Here is a 19,904-nt window from a genome sequence, read left to right on the forward strand (position 1 = left end):
TGTGTATTTATCGTCATCTCACCTTTATATGAAGAAACACATGCTTTCCGAAATATGTTTTTTAAGTCACTTCCAAGCCCATGAACTTCATGTAGGACTGGGTTTCCTTCATCCTTGCACAGAAGAGACCTTGATTCTGAAAGTTGTTTAAAGATTTTAGGAGTGCCCTCAGGTGGTATGCGCCATGAATTGCATCCCTTCTGATACTGTGTGGTAGTGAAAAAGAGAAGTGGAAATAATTGTACTGTTTAAAAACCCAGGGTTTAAAATTGTGTATGTCTCAGAGATGTGATTTAGCTTTGGTTCACAAAATCGAAAATGAAATATACCGATGTGTGGTTATCTCTTTGGGGAGATAGATTTTATATCCTAAAAATAAGTGTTATATGTAAAACAATGTAAATACGATTACTTTTGCCTTTGTTGTATACTTAGTAGTGATGTTGATGATATAAATGTGCCAGAAGCAAAATTTATTTATGTATCTTAAGAGGAGAGACAGATTAATTTTTGATACTTTGTTGAAGGTACAGTTTCAAAGCTTGTTATAGATATGTCAAGTTTTATTTATACCATGACTTATTCTAAGAAGCATTGAAGCATCTAGCCCATAGATTAGTCTATTTCAGATAGAAATTTCAGAGCAAGACGACATTTTGGAATCTTGCCAAAACCACCTTTTTATGCCTATAAGATGATTGATAGGAGGTCTTTTGAGGAAATTAAGATTTTTTATAAATAATTGGGACATAGCTCTTACATCTTATCTGTTTTGAGAAGATAAACCTCTGGAGCTTCAGTAAGTCCAGAACGTAGCACAGGAAAGCCCTTGGGTGTGCATAGTCTTGGGTGTAGATTGAGTGGCCACGCATTGGTCTCTTGTCAGCCTTCTGCTGCAGGGATAGAATGTCCCCTCATTGTGGTCTCACTGTAGGGGAGAAACTAGGATTGTGGCTCTTATTCTGTAAAGAGGCCAGCTGCATAATGAATAATTAAAGTCCCAAAGTGTAGTGGGTGTGTTTAGGACAGTGACATTTGGCTTCTGCATGTTTGAAGCAAAATAGCATTTTTATTTCTAAACCTTCAAAAGAGTGTCTGTGGATGTTAGAAACTAGACGATTGTTTTTCATCTTGTCATCTATTTGTTTTTAACCAAATGGAAAAGATTGTTTTTAAGTGTGGAGTCCTGTAGTTTGCTTTCAGAATGTAAACACTAATGTTTTCCCTTCTGATCTTTGTCTTTTGAAATTGATGAGTCTTAGTGTGGAGAGACTCAGTTACATTCTCTTATAATTTCCACATTCTAGAAAGTTTGGCAAATGGAAAAATTGCCCACCATCTCACTATAATTGTGAACATTTTGGTAAGGCAGACAAATTCAATAGATTCTTCTTAGATGATTGTGAGATTTTGTTCTGTTCAGGGTCACAACAAGCCTTTCGTGCCATGGGCCAAGGGGAGGAGGATAGTGGCAGAACAGGTGGGCCCATTGTAACCATCTCCCTGCACCATGGCCCTGCCACTTGGTTTTGTAGCAGTTTCATCAGAGAAAAGAAAGCATGTGGAATGGTTGATGTATTTAGATAATGACTTTCTTCATAATTAACTGTAGCTAGACTCTAATTTCTGATCTTTGATGGCACTAACTGGCTTGGAAATAGAGGCGCAGGAGGTGAAGAATCAGAAGAATCCAGAAGAGTGTCATTTTCTCTGTAGGTCTCCACAGTAGGATGGTTGTGTCCCCCACCCCAGGATCACTTAGTGGACTTGACTTGGCTGCTTAAACAAACCCAATAATGTCACCTCTCATCCTGAGCATGCCTTCCCCTTCCACAGCTGTTTGCTTTGGGTTCACAGCCAGTTCCTTGCTGAAACCATCTATTGTCTTCCCTGCCAAAACCACCTTGAAAAAAGTTCACTGGCATGTCCCCTCCCTAAGCAAACAATATACCCAGTAAACCTCTGATCAGAAGCCACAGAAACAAACATTTCTAAAGGTAAAGTGACTGCAGACAGTAGTCTTTCCTGCTGCTTAATGGTTTGCCATGTTTTAAAACTATTTTTCCATATTGAATACTTCTGTTCATTTTGTTATTTTTTAGCTATTAATATCAGTATTATTCACTGAACGTTGGTTTATTCTTCTGAGTGATTTTAGGCTTTTTAAAGTTATGCACAGCCTTGTTCAAACAAAATCTCCTATAGAACCTTAGTGCATTCAGACAAACTGTGGTGCCATTCTGATTTGTGGGAGGGTCAGGGCCCAGAGCCACTGAGGCACCATGCAGCTTTCCAGAGCAGGGGCTGAAGGTACCAGCCCATTCGTTTTGCCAAAACCCATAATTGCATGGTTCTCCTTTCCCCTCTCCCTTGTCCCTGAGTTCTCTAAGCCCTCCAAATATTTTTTTAATGGACAAAAAACCACTTTCTTTGGGGCTGTTCATACTGACCTTTATAAGGTACTCTGTGCATGTGAAATTTCCATCTCTTTTATGAAAAGGGAGGGTGGCAGGAATGTTTTCCTTTATTTTGTTTTTAACTTGGTGTGCAATTATCTAATATACTGGAAAGTACAGGAGGTGCTAAATACAGCGAGTTATATTTGGAATTTAAAAAACACAAATCACATGTTCTAACATTCTTAAAAAAAGAGTTGGGTTAGCCTTCCTTCTTTTATACCAAATGCTACAGTTTATCTCTTCCCTTTCTCTAAGGTTAGACTCAACTTAAACACTTACTTTCAGATGGTATTATCCAGACTGATATTTTTATTTCTGTGTTGTTTGTCAGGTACATTTATAGCAGGTTTGCAGGTAATAGTTGTGGATTACATAAAATATAAAGTTAGTCCTTGCGATGATTAGTGGAGGTAAATTTGCACACTGTTTTTGTGAAAGGTTCAGGGCATTTGAAAATAGGAAATAATTTTTTAAATTCACTTTTTCCTGCATAGCCAGGAAGTATATTCTGCTTTTGTTCTTCTCAATCAAGATTAAGCATACCTTTGTAGAAGAAAACCTTAAAATATTATACCATTAACTAAGACTGCTTTTGCTTGATTTTATTTTATAGCTATTGAAGATGAGAACACAGAGATCTCATGTTTAAAAATTTTAGATTTTAAAAATAGTTTTATAGAGATTCCATTAAATTTTTTTTTTTTTTTTTGCTGGAAACTTGATCTGATACACCTTTCATATGAGCATTTATATGAATTTTATCTCACCATTTTAAAATCTTTTTGAGATATGTTTTAGAATTAATTGGATTTTAGAAACCTCAAAAAGTTTCTAGAAATACCTTAAGGTAATAGAGACATTTATTTTTCAGCCCTGCAGATCGCAGGAGTCACGAGACCAATATTGTGGTTGTATCATAGATGTCATCAAGTGTGTTTTGAGCATAGGTTCTGTGTCAGGCATGAGGAATAATGCTAACAGGATGAGGCCTGTCCCTTGCCCTCCGGGCTTTCGGCTACGGGAAACAAGATCAGCACATTAGGATACAATGTGTGAGATGCTATGAGTGGGGTCCGCACAAAGAAAACTCTGGGGTCCAAGGGAGATTCGAAGAGCAGATGACGCTGGAGACATATCTTGGAGAAAGCGTAGGCCTTGGCAGCGGTAGAAGAACATTCTAGATGGGATGGGAACCATTGGGAGACAACAGAGAGGCTGTGTTGTGGCCTGGGCATGAGAATTTACGGAGGAGAGAAATTCCAAGAGAAAAGGTGGGGAAGGTTGGGAAGAGCGTGGTATCCTGCTGAGGGCTGTGCATGGCCCTGTGCAGGGTCAGTGGGACACAGCCTGTGAAGGGTGCCAGGTGCGCATTTATGTGACCAGGTCCGTGCTTTAGGTTGATCGTGATGGGCGGGTGAGCATGGGGCCCAGGTATGGCCAGGTTAGGGTGTGATGCCGTGGGGAAGATAGGTGGTGCCCTGAAATGAAACAGTCACAGCAAGGTGAGAAGCAGAGGAGGAGGTGACACTTTTACTTCCTGCTGCTGTACCCTTGAGGACATTGTTCTGGGCCTTCTATCCAGGTCCCCATTTTGTCCTTAAAGCCTATCTGAGGCAGAGGCAGAAATAATCTGTTTATTAGGTGCCTGCCATGTGCCAAGTCCTTGGCATGTGTATTACTAAATTTTTTTTTTTTAAGATTTTATTTATTCATGAGAGACACACAGAGAGAGGCAGAGACATCAGCAGAGGGAAAAGCAGGCTCCTCAAGGAGAACCCAATGCAGGACTTGATCCTGGGACCCTGGGATCACGCCCCGACCCAAAGGCAGACACTGAACCACTGAGCCACCCAGGCGTCTAACTAAAGATCTTTACAACAACCCCGCAGAATCAGGGGGTGGTATCTTCCTTCTCTTACAAGAAGGTCACGGGACCAGCCCTGGGGCGTATAGCCAGACTGCTGCGTAAGATGGCATTTAGGATCTGTCGGTGGGCTGTGATGGACAGGCCAGGAAGGAGGCACAGGTGCTGTATGGTGATTACAGATGTGTCTGTCTGGGCCCCTGGTGAAATGACATTAGCCATAGAAGGAGAGGAGGGGGTGCGGTTCTGGGCACAGGGACATGCGTTTGGTCCTGGACATGCTGCATTTGGAGCACTTTATTAATGCCCTCATAATATCCTATGAAATTGGACCTTGAAAGAATCCCAAAGGTCATCTTGGACAGTATTTTTCACTGAGTTTTTGTCAATCAACTTACTTTACTGAAGTAACCTTTTGAAACAGTGAGATGTCCGCTGCTCTTCAGGATGCAGGGAGTGACAGGTTTGGGGTCAGGTGGGTGGGACAGTGTTTTTGTGTGTATGCTCACATAGTGCTTCACTTTTAAATTAACCTCTCCCGTACTTTCCCCAACTTCTAAATTCACAGTTTTCACAGGAAGGGAGGTGGATCTGCAGGAGCGGTGACCCCAGTTTCCAGTTACAAAAATTGGCACTTGAGTCTTACCCACAGTGGGAGCCACAACTGGGGTTGGGTCTTCTGGCCCTCAGGCCGTTGCTTTGCTTTTTCAAATCAACATCTTCCAGGCACTTTTAAGACACTTTTGAGGGAAATCACTTTAGGGTGAGAAAATAGGAAAGAAGAGATCTTTTATTTACTTTTTGTTTTATGTCTTTGAATAAAATTTCAAGGTCTTTCAAAGTGATTTAGTGGAAAACACCATTGGAGGCAGAGGCTGACCCTTCTTCTGGTGGCAGGGTGCCTTCTCTGAAGTGGTTTTCTTTGGAGAATAGGTTAAGATATCATTACAGGAATTAAATGAGATGAAGACAGTATTTTAAACTATAAAATGTTATTTTTGAATGCTAATATTTATAAATACCTGGAAGATTCTGCTGTGTGGATTAATTGACTTTGAGGAATAAGAAGTGATAAGGAGACTGATTTTTCTCTAGCTTTTTCCTTGTCTTTGCTCCCTGGTGGAGATCTGTCTTGTTAGTTTTTTTTTCTCTTAGGAAATTAGTTATTTCATTCATCATATGGGTGCATCTAAATCCAGGAGGAAATTAGACTCCCATCTCATCCATCTCATCCTCAAAGAGATAAGACATACCCATTGTCCCAAAAAGGGGAGGTCATTGCTGAGGTGTAGATAAAATCCTGCCTGAGGGGGAATGAGGTTTCTTTTCACTAGAGCAACTGGGCAGGTGTTGATGGGGTGGCTTTGTGAGCGGAGTTTGAAAGGTGAATGAAATGTAGGCACAGGGAGAACGGAAGGGTAAAGAATGAACGGTGTTTGCTGAGCAGGGGCTGGTTTTGTCCTGGCAGGGAGAAAGTCAGAAGGTAGGTCTGATGAGGAAGGGCCTTTAAGAGCCACTGGTGACCGTTACAGTGTGAGTGTTCAAGCAGCTGGAATAATGGGAACAGAGCTGTACTTCAGAAAGCTGGCAGTAGTTTGAAAAGGGAGCTGCTGGAGGCGGGGGAATAAGTATGAAATTGCCTAGTAGAGACAGAAATCATGAGAATAGAGGGGAAAATAGAAGCGGGAAAGAGATTGTAGTGAGAGTCAGGTGAGCTTGCAGGAAGCCGATATTGTTCTAGTGCCTCGCCCCCTTAGGTGCTGTTTCATTATGGAAGAATTCTGGCTACTTCTTTTCCACAACAGTGGCAGACATCTGGGGAGAACACCGTGTCTGCAGCATCATGCTGTGGTACGACTGTTAGGTAAAGACAGTCCTAAGATTGGGAGAAAAAGGCGAACACGAAAACATAGTTCAGCATGAAGTTGATTTTTATTGTGAACCTAAGTCCAGGTTTCAGAAAAAAAGGGTATATAGTCACAATATTGTCTTCAGGTAGCTTACAGTAGGGGCAAATTTCTTTTCAGACTTTAAAATGAAATTAGCAAATCTATTCAGCCCCAAGTTTAGTAAATTTTTTTTTAAAGATTGATTTATTTATTATAATAGAGGGAGAGATCATGCACATGCACACATACAAGGGAAGGGGGGAGGAGCCAAGGGAGAGAGAGAGAGAGTCCCAAGCAAATGACTCCCTGGTGAGCTCAGAGCCTGACATGGGGCTCGATCCTACAACCCCAAGATCATGACCTGAGCCGAAACCAAGAGCAGGAAGCCCAACCAACTGAGCCACCCAGACGTCACCTCTCGCTTAGTAACGTATTGACAGTTTGCATGAGTGTTACATGCGAATGTCCTTTACTATAGGAGATGATTCCTTTCATATTAGAGCAGTGATTTTCAGTTTGTTACCTACGAGACTCCTATAAAACAACTGAAGTTGTGAGATAATCTCCTGGGTTTTAGAAAGCTAAAAGAACACTGTTGTATACCACACATCCCAGTGATAGGGTTGCTAAAACCACTAATTCCATATTAAGCTTTTTTGCTTGGAACTAAAATTTACCAGCTCTTTGTAGAGATACTTAATCTAAAACCGATGAGAAAGAAGTTCTGATTGACTTGTTGACATTTTAGGAATTTTTGGATCTTTTGTGATTTTGTGACTGTGCCAAGATACTGATAAGAAAAGTTTAAATAGTCCCATTACCTGATTTGAAAACATGACCAGTTGCATATCTGATTTAATTAGTTGTGAAAGAAGGTTCTCTGGATGGGTGCCCTCCAAACATCTAGTCCCGGGGGTGGGGGTACTCGTTAAAGTAATAAAAGGGTTTCCAGCTGTGCAACAGGTCAGGCGCTGCTGAGATAGACTTCTGTTTCCTGTGCTCTGCCTGCTGTACCACCAGGCCTCAGTTTCTAACCTGTGTGTCCACATTTCTCAGCTGGGCTTCCTGGGGGGACTGAGTGCATCTGGAAAGTGATTTGGGTGATACATCTCTGTTCTCCTCAGGATGGAACATAGGTGCCCTTTCAGTGGGTGCACCAGAGGCACATTCCCTGGGAAGGCTGCCTCTCGTGGGTTCTGTCCCTTGGCCTTCCTTTTTGCCTCTGCTTTCTGGTCTCCCATTCACCTGCAGGAACTACCTGAAGTTCTGGGACTAAAAGTGACTGTGGATTAGTGCAGATGATAAGTACCGAGGTATCACATCCTTCTTTCTCGATTGTTCACTACAGCCCTGTCCTCCAGCATTTATAATGAGTAATAATTGGAATGACTCCATATCTAGTTCTTGGTCACTAGGGGGACAGTTTGAATGAACGTTTACCTTGTAGCTACCACTCATTTGTAGATGCCCTCATCATCCCCTCATCATTGGGAGGGATTGATGTCATCCCTGGATTGGGGTCTCCACCTGATTTTTCTCCATATTCTCATTTTCTCTGGGCTAAACCATGTGTAGCATTAGAAATCTTGAGTTGAAAGCTCTAACTCAGGGTTTGAAAAATGTGCTCCAGGAAACCTTGAGGTCCCTCTCCTAGACCGTTTCAGGAGGTCTGTAAGGCACTCTTTTTTCCTTCTTACACTTCAGCCAAAACAAGGTACTGCAGCATACTGAATGCAAAAGTAAATAAAACAATCCAGCTGTGTTCTAAGCCAAACATTGAAGAGATTTGTAAAAATATAAAACCTTGTTATCCTGGATACTATTTTTTATTTGGGAAATAATTTTTGTTTTGGAGAGTAATTGTTACAATAATTTTTGTTATTTTTTAAAATGAATTACTAGAAATTAAAACTGGTAGATATTGTTTATTTAATACAGAAAATAACAGTAGCCATGATTCACCTAAACAAGAGCTGTTGAGGGTCTTTAATGATGTTGAAAAGTGTGAGGGGCCCATGACCAGGACCCTTGAGGATGACTGCCTTCATCGATCATCATGGAGACTCTTGACTGAGAAGAGAATTCCAGTGGCTTTTATCCTTTCCAGGCAGCCTAGCAAAGGACTCTTGTCTACTGGATAAGATCGTCTCCAGATGAGAATTGATGATTCCGTATTTTCTATCTCCTTAGTGTAAGATTCTGTTTCTCTAAGATAAGCCCAGCTTTGCTTCTAACAGAGAAGCCTTTCTTCCAGTGTTCTTCTCTCCTTCCCAGCAAGAGGACTTCCTGGGGGCTGGGCATGGTGGAGGAGTAGACAGAGTACAGACATCATTCCTGTCCTGCTCATCCTGTCAGTGACAGGGAGCGTGGAGGTCTGGTAGCCTTATTTCATGCTGCATGGATAAAAATTTCCCAGTGATGAGATTTGAAACCATCTTGTATCCAACACTGGTGACCACTGTTGCTGTTTTAGCTCTGCCTCTTAGAAGTTCGCATTCTTTTGGTTTCTCATTGGTACAGTTGTGACTTCTCTTGGGATTTTCACAATTATGTTCTAATAGATGAGTTATATATTCATAAAATGGGAATTATGATTTATAATAAATAAACTTTAAAATAGTTGCTTCTAGACTTTTAAGTTCCAGATCACTAGCTGTTTGAGGAAAGCTGCTTTTCAGTGTGGCTATAACTCAGGTCTTATACTGCATTGTTCATGGGCATGGCTTTAGTCTTAGGGGGCGGCCTTAGGAAATCTTGTCCTGCTCCAAGATTGGTGTGACTGAATGAGCAAAAGAGACAGATAAGATTTTTGTGATTAATCTACATGTCATGGTCTTAGAGAAGGTGACCTGAGCCTGAAGTTGTCAGACAGACACTATATTCTTCCTGACTCTCATTCTTGTTTCTCTGCTTCTCTGGCAGTGGGCATCTTGTAAGGTATTGTCTAATGCAGGTCTAGCTGGGGATGACATTTCTCAGCTTATTTTAAAGTTAGCTTAAAATTTAATTAATGGCGCTGCAGTGATCTGAGGATGCCATCCTTATTTGCATGTTTTACTGCATGAGAATAGTAATTTATATACAGTTACTTTACTTGTATTCCTGAATTTTAATCACTTTTTTGCCTATAAGTGGGAGGAGCATTTGCTGGGTGTCACATTCTGATACCTGTTTTTTTTTTTTTTCTTTTTAAGATTTTATTTATTTATGCATGAGAGACACACACACACAGAGAGAGAGAGAGAGAGAGAGAGGCAGACACACAGGCAGAGGGAGAAGCAGGCTCCATGCAGGGAGCCTGATCCCGGGACTCCAGGATCACGCCCTGGGCCGAAGGCAGGTGCTAAACCACTGAGCCACCCAGGGATCCCCCGATACCTGTTTTGTAGGACCTTTCCATCTTTAATTAAGGATGTAGGGAGTAGGGAGACGCTCTAATAGAGTGGAATCTATCTTGTTCTTCATTGATGATGAGAACCAGATTGATGGAACTACTTCTTTGGTGAGACCAATCACAACATCACAATGGCAGCCACGTCTGCCCAGGCGTTCTTACAGCTGAATTGTGGTGTTTTGTGGGCTTTTGTGTGTTTGTATCCAGCAAAGAGCACATATACAGTGGTGCCTCCAAGTGAACATTGGGCACTTCTATTTTTATGTTCTAGACAAGACAGAAAAATTCCTTTTTTTTTTTTTTAAAGATTTTATTTATTTATCCATGAGAGACAGAGAGAGAGAGGCAGAGACACAGGCAGAGGGAGAAGCAGGCTCCACTCAGGGAGCCCGATGTGGGACTCGATCCTGGGACCATGGGATCATGCCCTGAGCCAAGCCGAAGGCAGACGCTCAATCGCTGAGCCACCCAGGCATCCCAAGACAGAAAAATTCTAATCAATCTTTTGAAGATGGTATTAAACAGTGGTATCCTTGAAATCAGTATCATATATATAAAGGATATTGTTTCCTTAATCCATAGAAAATTCCTAAGAGGTAGGTGGTCTCGTAATCTAAAAGAAGAAAAGGGTACTGAATTATTTATAATCTTATAAGGTGCCATGTTACACTCTATGAAAGAAACAGAAGCAAGTAATTCAGAATCGTGGACCTAGAGGGCCTACTGACTGGATAGAGTAGACCGACATGGTCAGAAATGTCTGCAGGGCAGCGTGAACCTCACGAGTGGTACAGAGGGGGTACAGAGTGGCAGTTGTGAGGTGTAGTAAGCAAACAGTGTGCTGATCATGGGCAGACACTGGAAATAGTCCTTATAAGATAGACCTGCTATTTCTGCAGGCTTTTGCAATTTCTGAGAAAATGCACACCAGAAAACAAATGGCTACTGTTTTCTGGAAATTTTCAGGGGCATTTGGTTATGACAGTGTTGTTCACGTAGGAAGAGATACATTTATAGTAAGGAGTTTCCTTTGCAAATAACATCCTGATCTTTACTGTGGTAATGCTGTACTAAACACAAATAGTTACTTTTTCTTACTCAGATTTAGAGTCACTAGTCTTCATATATGTAGGCCTCAGAATTATACATACCCAATTTGAGGATATTGACTGGATAAGTAACATTAATTCCCAGGAAGTGAGTTTCTCATCTCTTCTCTAAGTACTACTTAGGACAGACCTTCTGTTGATTTTGTACTCCTGCTGTTGTGGGCACCACGTAGTCTTCTGGGAGCTTTCTGCTGTTTTTAGAACAAAGTGCAGAGTCCTTAACATGGCTCTTGGTTCTCTAGAGGCAGCCCCTTTTGATTCTGTATCAAGTAAACACTCTCCCTGCATCCAGGTCCTTGGCTTTCTGTTTCTTCTTTCACCACTGTGGGTGGGACTTAATGTTTTCTCAGAACACTTTAAACTCTTGATTTCTGGATTATATAAATAAATTTGACAGAACCAAAGTTAGTGACAATGCTTGTCTTTCCTAGCAGGTTCTCTTGGCATACAGATCAAGTTATTTAAAGTGTCTTGTCTGCTGAAGGCCAAAAGACACATACATACATTTTTAAAAAATGTAACCTACAGTCCTCCTAATTTGGACTAAGATGTGATCTATAAACAGCTCTTAAGTATATTTAATGCCTTAAGAGTAACTGATGGTATTTTTTCCGTGAATGGATTTGGAGTGTCTAGAACTCTGTCCTTACAAAGGCATGACTGTTTTACTATTCCAAAGGGGGACATACTATTCTTTGGGGAAATCAGCTTGAAGTACATCTCTTCACTTTTAAATAAACACTCTGCTTCAGTTGGGATAGTGTGGTTTTATTTTCGAGGATCGCATTCCACGCAAGCACTAGGTGTTCAGGACTCTGATGCTTCTGCCTTGTCTGTTAGTGCAGTTTGTACTTCTCTTACTTGGTAAAGTGTGATCTAGAGCAACTTGTTAGGACTTCCATCAGTGTTTTCTTGTGCACTTCATCTTCCTGTGACCACCATAGTGACCGTCCCGGGTCCCTGCATGTGGCTTGTCAAGTGTACACTTGCTTATGACAAGTTCAGGCTGAGCTTGTTAAGAGGATACACAGCCAGGTTGCCTTCTGAAGACACCCTGGTTTCTGAAGTCATGCCTGCCTTCTGAGGGCTCTTGGTTGTAAGAACTGGGCCAGAACTTGGCTTCACCTGAATTTCTTCTCTCTGGGAAGTAGCTGTGGATGAGGCTGCTTTCTTGCTTTTTAAAGAATTAATTCTTTCCTGTGAGCTTGAGGGATCCCAATCTTGCAGTGCATTAAAAATTTCAGATAGATTTTCTGAGTTCTTCTTTATATTATACTGAATTAGGCCTTACAGGACCTCCCCCCCCCCCCCCACTTCTCTGTCCAAATAAAGGTTAGTTTTTTAAATTTAAAAGCAATTTTATTTCCCTGACTTTTGTTGAAATATTTCTGGTCTTGTATACCTCTCCTTTTTAGTAAAATTATGTACAGATTCATTCATTCTCATATTTACGTTCATTTAGATGGATTGATATACGTAAAGGTACTTAGATGACTGCTAGCACACCGTATGCCTTCAATAAGTTCTGTTTAATTGCATCGATTCTGAAAAAAAAACCTTTATTTTTCTAAATTTAAAAAGATTTTATTTATCCGTGAGAGACACAGGAAGAGGGGCAGAGACATGGGCAGAGGGAGAAGCAGGCTCACTGTGGGGAGCCCTATGAGGGACTCGATCCCAGGACCCCAGGATCATGATCTGAGCCAAAGGCAAACACTCAACTACTAAGCCTCCCAAAAACCACTTTAGTTAAACAAATGTAATAATTACTCCGTGCCAAGCTGGAAATGCTGGTTGCTTGTAATAGGATGATGAATATGGTACAGACGTGACCTCTGAGTATCTTCAAGTCCAGTGAGGCAGACCCCTAACTCTGAGTAGATAATATAAAGTAAGAACTTAGCAATCACATAGTATGTTGGAAAGACCTTAGGCTCTAGTGGGTGGTGCTGGGTTTTATCATGTTTCCTTCTGGGTTCTTGCTGATACTGCGGTCCCCCCTCATTTTGTTTTTAAATAACAATTAGTTGCTGTTGCTGCTGCTTTTATATCTTACTTATAGAGGATGAGTAGTTAAAAGATTCAGATTTAACATGAAAAATGTCTAATGAAGAAAGTAGAATAATATAAACCTAAAGATTAAAATGCTAAAAATATAATTTAAAAGATGATAAGTATTTAGTGTACAGTTTTCCTGAAAAAGAAGTACTTTATTGAGTAACATTTACTGAGTATTAAGAATGGGAACCTGTGACACTAACTTTGTTTCCTTATTCTTTGTCTGAATAAAAACACAATGCTTCATCACCTTCACAAACATCAAGTTTGAATTGGCAGCAGAGTTTATATATAGCCTACTAATCACTAATCATGAGACACTGTATTTAAAGAGTAGGGACATGGGGCGCCTGCATGGCTCAGTTGGTGAAGCGTCTGCCATTGGCTCAGGTCATGATCTCAGGGTCCTGGGATCGAGCCCTGTGTATGGGCTCCCTGATCAGTGAGGAGCCTGCTTCTCCCTCTCCCTCTGCTGCTCCTTCTGCTTGTGCCTGTGCACGTGCTCTTTGTCAAATAAAAATCTTTTAAAAAATAATAAAATCTTTAAAATAAAAAAAGTAGGGACATAAAGGTATATATTGTTGTGGATATAATTAAATTTCAGAGACTGAAGCTCCTGGTGTTCAGTCAACAGGGTGAGTTCATGGTCGATGACAGCACCCCCCCCCCCCAACCCCCCACGCCAGCAGCCTAGGTGGAAACCCTGGATCATGTGATCAAGCCCAGCTTATTTTGTGCTTTATGTATTTATTTTATTTTATTTTATTTTTTGTTTTGTTTTGTTTTGTTTTGCTTCATGTATTTAACCAAACTCTTCTCTTAATACAACTTTACATATTTTAGATTCTCAAAATAAATTTGGACGCCTTTGTTGTATTAGTTGCCCTGTGTGGTTTTTGGTAGAAGTTGCTTCTTGGTTTCCATGCTGGATTATCTGGAATTCCTGTGCAGAAAAGGTGAGAGCTAGGCACTGGACCCTGTGGAGAGGGAAACTTCTGTTCTAGGGTAAAAACCATCCCAAGTGCACAGGTATTCAGAGTCCCCACCTAAGAAGGGGGGGTTGATTCCTGCTGAAATCAGGAGGTGTTGGTTCCTGCTGAAAAAGAACCTGCTGGCAGAGGAACTGCCACAGGCCTTCCCACACTAGCTCTCAAGTTTGGAAAGGGCATCTAGGTCCTGGTTCACAAGCTTTTCCAGACCCTCGTCACCCTAGTATTATTAACTCGAGTCACTTTCTTCATTGTTTGTATCCATTTCATAGGTCCGAGGCCAGAGCCTGGAGGGACCTCACCCAGCAAGAGCTCTTGCTGATGGAACTGTAACTTCCAGCATAACATTTTGTTTTTCAAGGGAAAATAAGGAATTCTTTCTTCTGATTAAAAAGTCGTGTGCTTATTATAAGAATTAAAAAAAAAAAAGAATTTTAAGCAGTAAAGAAAAGCATAAAGAAGAAAGTAAAGAAAAAAGAAAACCTAAAATCCTACCACCCAGAGATAATCACCTTTTATATTTTCCATAAGGGAAAGGTGATAGGCATTGAAATATTTTTCAAGTTTGTCTTAAAGACGGTTTTGAGATGAAGAACACAAAAACCCAGCACTATTTTTTTTTCCTTCATAGCTTTATTGAGCTTTACTTCACATACTGTGCAGTTTACCTGTGTGAAGCATACTATTCAGTGGTTCATTGTGCTTTCACTGGGCTGAGCAGCCATCAGCACAGGCAACCTTTGAGAGTTTTTATCATTCATACCAGAAAGAAGCCTCAGACCCTTACGCTGTCACCACCACCCTTCCCTGCCCCTAGCAACCCCTGATCTACTCTCTGTAGATTTGCCTGTTTTGGACTTTGCATGTTCATGGAATCATATGATATGTGGTCTTTTGTAACCGGCCTTTTTTTTTTTTTTTTTTTTTGTAACCGGCTTTTATTTACTGTGATGCTTTCACAGTTGAGGCATCTTGTAGCATGTGTCACGCATGGCAGTTTGAAAAGTAAACCATAATAAAAAATATGTGTCCTGTGTCCAGGCATGCTCTGTGGACTGATTTCAACAGCTAGCTTTCTTATTTTAAAGTTGCATGACTGGTGTACAGTGAAAGTAATGACTGAATCCTTGCATTTTAAAAAATAAGCTTAAAAGCAAAGCAGAAGGCCTTCTGCAGATTCTTTAGTTTAGAGAAACTCCACATATTAAACTGTGGTGAACTGTAGTGGAACTGTGTGCTGAGCTGAATGTAAATAGAGGGAAGTGCTTAACGGATTTGTGAAATCTCAGATTTGTTTGCCTCCAGGCTCAGTTTATCTGCCCACAGTTGCCCAGCTTCATTTTTTTCCCATGTCCAAGACCATTTAGCTTAGAAACTTTATACTTTTTTTTTTATTCTTTTAATTCTCTGTCTTGTAAAAGTAGGAAAGGAGACCTGGTCTTTGAAAGTTGGTGTGTTGTACGGTTAGAGTGCAAACACTTTTCTTGGTTACAGGGGTTTCATTTCAACTCCTTCTGTGTGGATACAGCAGTGAGGTTGTCTGAGTTTCCTTACGTAGGATCTGAGACATCCTCATGTCACTGAATGTGCGCCTACCATGAGTCTTGCCTACTGAGCTGGACACCTTTGTCACCCCCCACCCGCCGCCAGACTCCAGTTTTGAAGGCTGTTGCAGGTCCGTTTCTTCTATCTCACTTTGGTCCAAGTGGAGGTTTGGTCCAAGGTCCAAGTGGACCACTTTGCCTAAATTGGAATATTGTATTAAAACTTTGCTCCAAAGTCTTTTTTTTTTTTATTTATGATAGGCACACAGTGAGAGAGAGAGAGGCAGAGACACAGGCAGAGGGAGAAGCAGGCTCAATGCACCGGGAGCCTGACGTGGGATTCGATCCCGGATCTCCAGGATCGCGCCCTGGGCCAAAGGCAGGCGCTAAACCGCTGCGCCACCCAGGGATCCCTGCTCCAAAGTCTTTAGACAGATCTTCATATTTCTTAAAAAATTTGATAATTACCTAATTTTATCTTTATGCTTATTACATTCTTTTAAGTTTTTTGAGTGGCTAACAGGAAAAAACATGATAAAAACTTGAAGTAGGAGAAAGAACTCCTAGTGAAGGAGGGGGACTACTTGTCTTCATTGTCTGAACTCCAGTTGAGTTTTGTACTACTAGCAAGTTGTAGTTGGCTCAGAAGGAAATACTCTTGCTGACCCAGAGATGACTGCTGTGGACAGAAGGCATGGGCACCTGTAAGGCGGCCCTTCAGAATGAGGAACCCTGAGAGCATGTTTGAAAGATGGAAAGACATGCCTAGAGTATAGGGAGACAGCATGAACCGGATGGGAGGCAGTGTCATAGCATGGAGAGAAGGCCCTAGAGTTTGAGATTTATCTTGAGAACAGTGAGAAACATAGAAAAAGAAAAAGGATGAGAGAAAAATGAACAGAAATAGAAGCGCTGCCGTTTTCTTTCCCAGCCCAGTGTTTGTTTAGTGGTCTGGGATAAACGCACCCCCTTTGAAAACCACAGTCTGGACAAGAGGTCATGGAGCATAATGTGTGGCAATGAAGGCCATTTGGAGAGTGAGATTTCAAGGTTGCAGGAAGGGACTTGGCAGTAGATTAACTAGTCATAACAAAAGAGAAGGGGTGAGGAGGGCTCTGGGTTTCTGGTTTGTGTCACTGAGTGGATCCCAGTGCTGGTTAGAGACTCAGCTAGCAATCCAGCAGTGCGCTGACCTGTTGAAGCCCTGCCTGACTGCACCTGTGCCTCACAATGCCTGTGGTGGCAGAGGGCAGGGGGTGCTTGTAAGGTGGTTGGTGGACAGCTCTGTTCTGCACAGAAGGGAACATGGTATGGTTGTTAGGATGTGGCAGGATTGGTACATTACAGGTCTTCTTACTTCTGGTTGACTCTAAAGCTTTCTTTAGCTGGCTTCAGAGTCATTGATTCCACAGCTGAAAATAAAAGGTCTACAAAATAGGTGTGGGCTAGGGGGCATGTTGGGACTATTGCTGTTCAAACCTCTAATGGGTTATCTGCAGTTTGTCAGCCGTTAGCAGCCATCTAACATTTGCTAAGAAAGGAATAAAATGTATCTGAGGCCTTAAATTGAGGAAAGATCAAAGAAATGAAGGAGGGATCACATATACAGTCTGCCTAAGAATTGGCACAACGACATGGGAGAGGTTTATATGTTGGCCGTCTTTCATATGGCTATAGATTCATGATGCTCAATTTCCTGAGATCTTTAAAGATTTTCTTTATTAAAAACTGCACATATTTTAAAACAATGAAATTTTTTTGAAGAAGTATTAAAATGCCACTTAAAAAATGCCATCGGGGATCCCTGGGTGGCACAGCGGTTTGGCGCCTGCCTTTGGCCCAGGGCGCGATCCTGGAGACCCGGGATCCAATCCCACATCAGGCTCCCGGTGCATGGAGCCTGCTTCTCCCTCTGCCTGTGTCTCTGCCTCTCTCTCTCTCTCTGTGTGACTATCATAAATTTAAAAAAAAAAAAAAATGCCATCACTCTGAACACACAGTTTGCTCTTTGCTGTAATTCTCATGTCTGCTGGCATGAAGCCTTGCAGTATGAGACCTAGATATATATGTATATATATTTTTTCAGTCTTATTAAAGTATAATCTAAGAATAAAAATTTATGCCATGATGATCTAGTATAGCTTGTTTTGTGAAAGGATCCCTCCTATCTAGTTAATTAACACATTTGTCACCTTACCTCTGTGTGTTGTGTGTGTGTGTGTGACAGAGAGTGCGAGAGCGAGAGAGAGATTAATTTTGGTGAGTTATAGCAAACTTCAATTCGTGATAGCATGAGGTACAGTGCTATCAACTAGAGTCACCAAGTTTACATTAGATCCTCAATCCTTACTCATTATATAACTGAAAGTTTGTACCTTCTTACCAGCCTATTTATCCCACCCACACTCCCTGGCAACCACTTTTCTATGAGCTTGGTGTTTTGTTTTGTTTTTTTAAAGTTCACATACAAGTGAAGCTATGCAGTCTTTGTCTATCTCTGTTTGGCTCATTCCACTTAGCATGATGCCTGCAGGGTCCATCCATGTTCTTGCAAATTACAGGATTTCCTTCTTAAAGCTGAGTAATATTCCGTTGTATATATTCTGTAATATTCTGGAATGGAATTATCTATCACATACACATAGTCACACACTGCATTTTCTTTTATCTGTTCATCTGCTGATGGACAGGAGGTTAGGTTGTTTCAGTATCTTAACTATTGTGGATAATGCAGCAAACATAGGGGTGCTGGTATTTCTTGGGTATCTTGTTTTCATTTCTTTTGTATATATGCCCAGAAGTGGGATTGCTGGATCCTAGGGTGGTTATATTTTTAATTTTTTGGGGAACCTCCATATTTTTTCCATAGTGGCGGCACCAGTTTGTGTTCCTGTGGTACCTATTTTTGTTTATTTTATTGCAGGCAGCCACACCACTGCAGGTCTTCCTGCATTCTGTTCTAGACACCTTAGAACAGACACATACATACTTGCTTTTATTCCCTTTCAAAACGTATGTAGTTGAACTTTGCAATCACGAGGGTAATACCTGGGGGCCATATTGATGGTCAAAAGTGGGAACACTGCCTCTTTGGAAGCTGGTGATGTGCCTATTCAACAGATCGCTTTCCTGAGAGTAAATCGAAGGAAAACCAGCTTTAGGCAAACATTATGTCATTGAGTCCTCAGAAAAAATGCTGAGATGGTTGATAGCCCATTACCAGTTGCCTCAGAACTGAAGTTAAGGGTCTGCTGTAATGATTTTATCTATAGCCGTAATGTGCATTTATGCTGATCAGATGCAAACAGCCTGTCATGGTTGTGACTACTCTCTCACCCAGGCCTTTTCTATCTCACTGCTCAGACCAAACACCCAAGGGGAGAGAGGACTGGTAGGCAGAGCCGGAGGATCACCACTTATAGACTATATTAGAAAAGCATGAGCTGCTGCCACAGGGCTGTCTGTGGTCAGAGTGGCTGATAGACCAGGTTGTTTTCTTCTCCAAAAGTCCCATGTAGATGCTGAATTTTGCTTTTTTGGTGCATCTTAACGTCCTCAGTACCTGCTTTCCTTCAGGGCGCATTCATCATCTCTCAGCGCCAAGCCAGATTAGTCCTCTGGGCCCTTGGGGGACAGGTAGAGAGGTATGGAATGCTGGGACTATAACCCTGAGAGTAAAGGGGTGCTGCAGGCATCCTCTTACTGCTTCTGCCCAGTCTGGGCAGTAACTGCCCTCCTTCTCTCCCCCCATCCTCCCCTATTCCATCCTTCCTCCTCCCCTCCTCTTCCCTTTCTCTTTCCCCTCCGCCCCTCCCCTTTTTCCTTCCCCCTCTTCACCCCCTCCCCCCCCAGCCAAGAGAGTGAGTGGCATCAGCATTCGGCACACTAGGCGTGTGCACACTACAGAATGAATAATCTCGCATCTTTAGGAAATGCCGACTGTGATCGAACTGAGATCAGTATTTTATGTGGTGGCAAGGAGTAGAAGTCTGTAGAAAGAAGATGCCTGAAGATACTGAGTGCAAGAGTGGTGCCTCGTAGTGTAAACTGTGAAAAAAATGGGAGTTTTGGTGGAAAATGTTGGGTCTCATACAGTCCCAATGGTCCCCCTGCATTCTGACAGCCATCGGCTGACTGTGCCAGAATGATTGGTAATGCAGCCTGGCAGGTGCTTTGCTGTCCGAGACGGGATCACTTCTCAGGGCTTTCTTGTAAGTTTTTATATTTTCCTTACTCTCTTTTTCCTTTAAACATGAATTAAAGGAACAGAAGGGGTAAAACCTGAAGACCAGGCATGTTTATTAATAAAAGCTTTTTACAGAAGTAGTCATTTATAGATATCGGTAAGACAGATTCTTTTAAACTTAAAATATAACTACTAAAATTTTGCTAAATTGTTTATCTTCTTTGAAATGATATGATTGACTTGGTAGACATTTTATATGTATGCCTGTGGTCTCCTGTCATTACAGTAAGTGTTGTGCATGCGGCTTTAATAATAATAGACTGGGTTGTTGGGAGTACTTAGCAAAGGTGACATTTATCAATCTTATTTTGTTTGTGTTTGAAAATATCTGCTGTATGTAATATTTTTAAAG

The 19,904-nt window shown here is 41.4% G+C and overlaps 1 protein-coding gene across 21 annotated transcripts in view; it reads left to right on the forward strand.

Annotated features, from left to right (window-relative positions):
- ENAH (ENAH actin regulator) overlaps window positions 1–19,904 on the forward strand; it is a 145,325-nt gene that overhangs the window by 80,263 nt on the left and 45,158 nt on the right. The gene's annotated exons all lie outside the window — the stretch shown is intronic.

This window comes from Canis lupus, chromosome 7, assembly GCF_011100685.1.
Source record: "Canis lupus familiaris isolate Mischka breed German Shepherd chromosome 7, alternate assembly UU_Cfam_GSD_1.0, whole genome shotgun sequence".
Classification (NCBI taxonomy): Eukaryota; Metazoa; Chordata; class Mammalia; order Carnivora; family Canidae; genus Canis; species Canis lupus.